This window comes from Diabrotica virgifera, chromosome 1 (genome assembly GCF_917563875.1).
Source record: "Diabrotica virgifera virgifera chromosome 1, PGI_DIABVI_V3a".
NCBI classification, from domain to species: domain Eukaryota; kingdom Metazoa; phylum Arthropoda; class Insecta; order Coleoptera; family Chrysomelidae; genus Diabrotica; species Diabrotica virgifera.
The window spans coordinates 240,410,270-240,416,497 of NC_065443.1; the positions used below are offsets into that span (position 1 = coordinate 240,410,270).

Consider the following 6,228-nt stretch of genomic DNA (forward strand, 5'->3'; position numbering starts at 1 on the left):
CGCCCAGATGGGTGACGTCACTAGTATGATAATAATGCCAAAAAGTCGTAATTTAAAAATAAAAATTGACCTCTTTCGGGATTTTTTCCCAAAATCGTCCATTCTGGAGAAAATGAATTTATTCCAACCTTTACATGCTCACCGTATGTTGGGCTGCACACACATGTAGATGGTGCTACAGGGGAGCATTAGTTTAGCTCTACTTCAACATATTGTGTTAGTGTGAAAATAAAAAAATAATGTTTAATTTTAAATATTTAATTTAGAATTACTACTTACCTTTTGTTAAATAATTAAATAAAATAAGGACTCACTACATGGCAAGTACGCAGATGCACCATCTGCAACTGTTGTATAAAGATTAGATTTGGTTGCCAATTAAATCCAACATTGGGATATGCAATATGATATCTGCTTGATATCACATACAATAGATGACATGAAGAACGTGATAAGGAAGCTGGAGGGAAAGGCAGATGAGGTTGGTCTTAAAATCATCACTAAGATCATAAGATAGTAGAGATGAGAATAGGAATAAGTGAGCATGGTAAACTATACATAAATCAAGAAGAAATAAAACATGTTAAAGAATTCTGCTATCTTGATAGTATAATAGTGCAAAAGTTGGAGTCCAGGCAAACATTAAACATAGAATAGGAAAAAGAACAACAGACAACAGGCCTTTGAAATCCTCTCATATCATATCTCAACATAAATTAGCCAAAACACATTTAATAGTATCATCAAATCAATACTACTATATGTGAGGGATACTACGATATGGGAGTGAGACATGAACAATATCAGAAGGAAATGCAAGGAAGAGTTTTTGTAAATAGATTCCCACAAAATATTCTGAAGATGTATTGGTCCAACACCATAACAAATGAAGAATTGTGGAATGCATTAAGACAAAGAAGCAGAGGACGAAGCTAGTAGGTAATAACTCATTCTAACAGGTAGGTAAATAAACTTTGAAAAACACATTTTTTATTAATTTTATTATTTAAAGAAATTACAATTTTTATTTAAAATTACTTTATTAGGTACATACCTAACCACTATTACCTAATAATTTATTGAGTTTGAATTTTTTTATTTGAAGCTCTACTTCTAAAATTTCTTTTTTTCTTGTTGAAAAATACTATCTTACTTCTTTTTTCTAGTCTTGCTGTTTCAATTTTTTTTTTTGTAAAAGATACATTAAGGGTTTCGCTCCCTAGATCTTTTACTTTTTTATTTTTTGAACGAGCCTGAGACATCTTGGCTGTCTTCTTGGGCAGGACAGCAGCTGTCGTGGGTGTACTGAGCAGCACAGTGGAAGTAGAGGGTACATTGGACGTCTGCTATGTGTCTTCCAATTGTAGGTAATCCACTTCCACTTGACTATCTTGTGCAACTATAAAAATAAAAAAAATTCAATTGTTTTAGATGTACCAGATAGTTTTTTCTTTACTTTAGCTATCTTAATAGCTAAGTTAATAATCTATCTTAATTTAGAATTGGAATAATTATAATAATTAATTCATATTAATAATATTTATAGATATTAATTCTCATATTTTAAGTTTGCTTAAATTTGGTTTACAGAAGATCTTTTTTTTGTTTAATGATGTCTATAGATAGGCACAAGGTCTGGCTATGGGTAACCGCTTATCACCCTTGTTATCAGATTTATTATTGATCAACATAGAAATAATATCTTTAACAATCAAACTTTAAACAATAATACCTTTCAAAAAATCTTAAATTGGCTTAGAACTGTAGGATACAATATCCATTTTAGATGGAAATCTTTCAGATGCCAAAAACATTCTAGATTCAGTCAAAAACTTACATCCGGATGTACGTACTTTGGAAACAATGGATAAACTTAAGTTAATCTTTAGAAAACTGACTAGACCGACTATACCATACCTCCCTCTTCTAATCATCCTTTTTAACAGAAGGTGGCTTCTTTCTATTGCTACATCCATAGAATACATAAACCTAGCATTATCAGATAATAGTTTTAAATAGTTAAACTAATGGTCACTCTACTACATTTGTGGATAACGTGCTGAACAAAAAGATGTTCTAATTCAGAAGTTTTGTACAGATCAAGACCATATACAGGTTATTGTTCAGATAATATTGGAAATATTGATCAGGCATTATATATATATAAATAAATTTAAAATTAGTTACCTTTACTTAAATAAATTAATAAAATAAGGACTCACCAGATCTGAAGAAACCAGATGCACTGTCACAACTGTTGCATAAAGGTTGGATTTGATTGCCAATCAAACTCAAGATTTGTGCCCGTACATCTGTGAGACGAGGCCTAAATGTGCCACCACCTGTTGCAAGTATGTCTTTCTGAAAACAATTCATTAGTTCATTACTGATTAGGAAATGAATGGGTTAAAATCAACGTGGTGTAAGTCATATTCTTGAAATGATGTAAGCCCTATTTTATAATCTTGATATTATATACCTCTTCAGAGAAAAAGTGGTGTGTAAGTTTTTACTGTAAATACTTACACCACTTTTCCTGATGCAAAAATGTCTATTTATCAAAGTTATAAAGCAAGACTTCCATCATTTCACAAATATGACTTACACCTCTTTGGCGTTAACACCCTCAAATACTAAACTTCTATTGTCTCAACACTAGGTTAGTTCCCATCATGCAATTAGTTTCATTGGATTATATTTTTATATAAATATTCCACTCAGAAATAGTGTAATTCAACTGACCTGGTGTTAAGAGCTATAAATTTAAGTATACCTACTTTGTCCGCAGTTTGGTCTCTCTTCAACTGGTCCAAAACCTTCTGCTCATTATATTTTTGAATCTGCAATGTAATTAATCCATATAGCTCTAAATCAACCGAAAGTTTTATACACTTACATTTTCCTCTACTACTTTTTGGGGAGTGACCCTTTTTAAGTTTATATATGCAGTGTTCAGCTGCTTGGGAGTTCTGGGAAATTCAGCGCTATTTTTTCCCAGGTTTCATTGTTTTGGTTGGTGGACATATCATTGGTACATTATTATTTGTTTTCAATTATAACATGCTTGTATCTGAAAACAAAAATACAATTAGAAATTTGTTCTATAAGTTAGACAATTTCGTACTTACTTTCCAATTATTTCCAACAGCAAACATTTCTCTCTCTCTCTCAGTATAATTTTTGCGTGGAGGATTTCCGTTGGTATTGCTCATTTTTAATATATTTTATAAATTATGTAGTTTGTAGTTATATACTATGGATGGATTGAAATTTTTTGGTTATAAAATGAAATTTTGAAGGATGACAGCCGATTGTGACAGTATCGATACCAAATCGTATGTCAGATAATCGATTTTCTATGATCATATAATTTTAAGATGATCGACGTTTCAGAAACCGGTCACTGGTTAACAGTTGATCAAATCTAACAGCTCGATTAGATGATCGAAGATTTGAATAACGTTTCGGAAACCGGCTGTAAGACTTTTTTTAAATACTTTAAAAAAATTGTAATGAGTTTTACCCAAAAAGTGCTTAATTTTTTGGATATTTCAGGTTGAAATATTCGACTTGGAATTTGACGAATATGCACATATTTTCATTAGTTACAACTCTGCTTCTACCGGGTTTAGATATTTTTCTTAATAATGTTTCCGATAAAATACTTACTTTGTGAGTTATTTGCGAAAAACCGTCTAAATCGTGTTTTTTTTTTCTGTTGAAGAATGAACATAATCATTTAACTTATTGAGAAACCCTCTAGAATAAAAGTTACATAGAATTAGTTATTTTATCCACTTCGGGACTTATTTTCAACCTATATTTTTTCACCTCCGCGAGGGGAAGAAACTCACTCCCAGGGGAAAACACAAATCGGCACAATATCACTTTTTTTCTTTGACTACGTACGCCAAATTTCATGTTATTCCAAGCGGTTCTTTAAAATCTGGAGCAAAAACCGTGTTATAGACGGAGAGGCAGCGCTGAAAAATCTCTTTGAATTTACCAAAATTAGATTTTTCACAGTTGATTACTGTGAGTGTGTAGAGAAACATACTGCGGTCGGTCAAGCGAAACGTAGAACAGGGGTTACTGAGAGGGTATCAAAGTTGCTGTCCTACGAAGGTAATTAAATTCATTTACTAAGGCTGAAAATCAGTACACACATTCTAAATTAAATATAAATAAAAGTTATTATAGTCGGTCAGCTGTATGACGGGACAGAGCCGGTCGGTCGGCCCCAATAGTCGATTAAGGAAATGAAGCATTTTTTCTCACAATTTTATCGTCCAGCACGGATTTCCTTGAAATTTTTACAGAAAGTAGGGAATAGTCCAAGGATAATTTTTTATATCATGCCGCTATCATACACTAAAACCCTTGGGGTGGTTGCCACCCCATCTCGGGGGGTGGGAATTTTTTATTACATTTTAACCGTGGAATTCGATGGAAAAAGTGATTCAAAGAATAAATACTCTTTACATTTTCTTCGTAAAACTAATATTTTTAGAGTTACTCGCGCTTGAAACTAATAGTTTTTCGACGAAAAAATCAACTTTTTTTAGAGGATTTTTTGAGAATACCTCGAAAAATACGCATTTAATCAAAAAAACTGTATATATCGAAATTGTATCTTTTAGTGACACAAACCAAATTCTTTTTAAATAATATCTTTAAGACCAATACAAACCAAGATACGGCATGTTAAAGGTAAGCTTTTTTCGTCAAATGCATAATTTGAAATATTCAAAGCCAAATAATGGGAAAAATTAGAAATTTTCGAGGAAAACTTACATAAACTTTTTTCAAGTATACAATTATACCTTTCAAAAATAATAATAAGCAGTTTCTAGCATGAAAATTAAGCGACTTATAATCAAAAAAGATCGGTACCTGCTTTTCTCTACGAAAAAATCAGTGAAAACAAGCCCCTAACTACCTTCCTAATTCAAAATTGGTCTTCACCTTTCTTTAGTTCCTTTTATATTTATATTATCAATATACTTAAGGAGCTTGACCTATTTAATATGCCTAATTTTGGGAAAATTAGAGTTTAAAGAAAAATTTATTTTTTGCAATTTGGTATTTTTCACCATTTACTTCAAAATATCTCCGAAAGTACTGAAGATACGAAAAAAATTATAAACTACTAAATTGAAGCTATTTTAATGACTAAAATTACCCTGTGCATAGATTTTACTTACAGTAAACAGTTAGCCACATATAGCTGTTTAAATCCTCTATTTACCAGCAAACGCCCCCTTATTCGAGCCATTTAAACCCGCCCCAATTAAAAACTAAGGGATCTTACGGAATTTAATGTCCACAGTCTTATAGCTCTTTAACAATCCTACAAAATCATGTTTGAAGAAACTTTTTATCGCCAAAAATATATAGAATATTTTTCGAGGTATTCTCAAAAAACCCTGTAAAAAAGTCGATTTTTTCGTCGAAAAACTGTTATTTATCAAGCGCGAATTACTTGAAAAATATTAGTTTTACGAAGGAAATGTAAAAAACATTTTTTTCTTAGAATCACTTTTTCCATAGAATTACATGGTTAAAATGTAATAAAAAATTCCCACCCCCGAGATGGGGTGGCAACCATCCCCAAGGTTTTAGCGTTTGATAGCGGCATGATATATAACATGATCCTTGGACTATTCACTATCTTCTGTGAAAATTTCAAGTAAATCCATGCTGGACGAAAAAATTGCGAGCCAAAATTCATTTCAGCTCAATCGAATATTGGGGCCGAAAGACCGGCTCTGTCCCGTCATACAGCTGACCGATTATAATAACTTTTATTTATATTTAATTCAGAATGTGTGTACTGATTCTTAGCCTTAGTAAATGGATTTAATTACCTTCGTAGGAAAGCAACTTTGATACCCTATCAGTAACTCCTGTTCTACGTTTCGCCTGACCGACCGCAGTATGTTTCTCTACACACTCACAGTAATCAACTGTGAAAAACCTAGCTTTAGTAAATTCAAAGAGATTTTTCAGCGCTGCCTCTTTGTCTATTACAAAATATTTACGTTTAAGGGAGACTCATTTACAATTTTAATTAAATTCGCAATCAATTAAGTGACCAATGCCTGTGCCAGTATTTTTTAGTTTTAGATTCTTCAAGCCCTATTAAGCAGAATAATTAAGTATATATTTTAAATTTAATTACACCAGCGTAATTATGATCTGATTTAAAATAGAGAAATGACGTCTTAA

The 6,228-nt window shown here is 31.8% G+C and overlaps 1 long non-coding RNA gene across 1 annotated transcript; it reads right to left on the reverse strand.

Annotated features, from left to right (window-relative positions):
* Positions 1-968: 968 nt before the first annotated feature.
* On the reverse strand, positions 969-2,903 carry LOC126879293 (uncharacterized). Its single transcript, XR_007696032.1, has 3 exons — positions 2,778-2,903; positions 2,223-2,361; positions 969-1,399 (listed from the first exon to the last, which is right to left on the reverse strand). It is a non-coding gene; the product is annotated as an uncharacterized LOC126879293 (long non-coding RNA).
* Between the last annotated feature and the right edge of the window lie 3,325 nt (positions 2,904-6,228).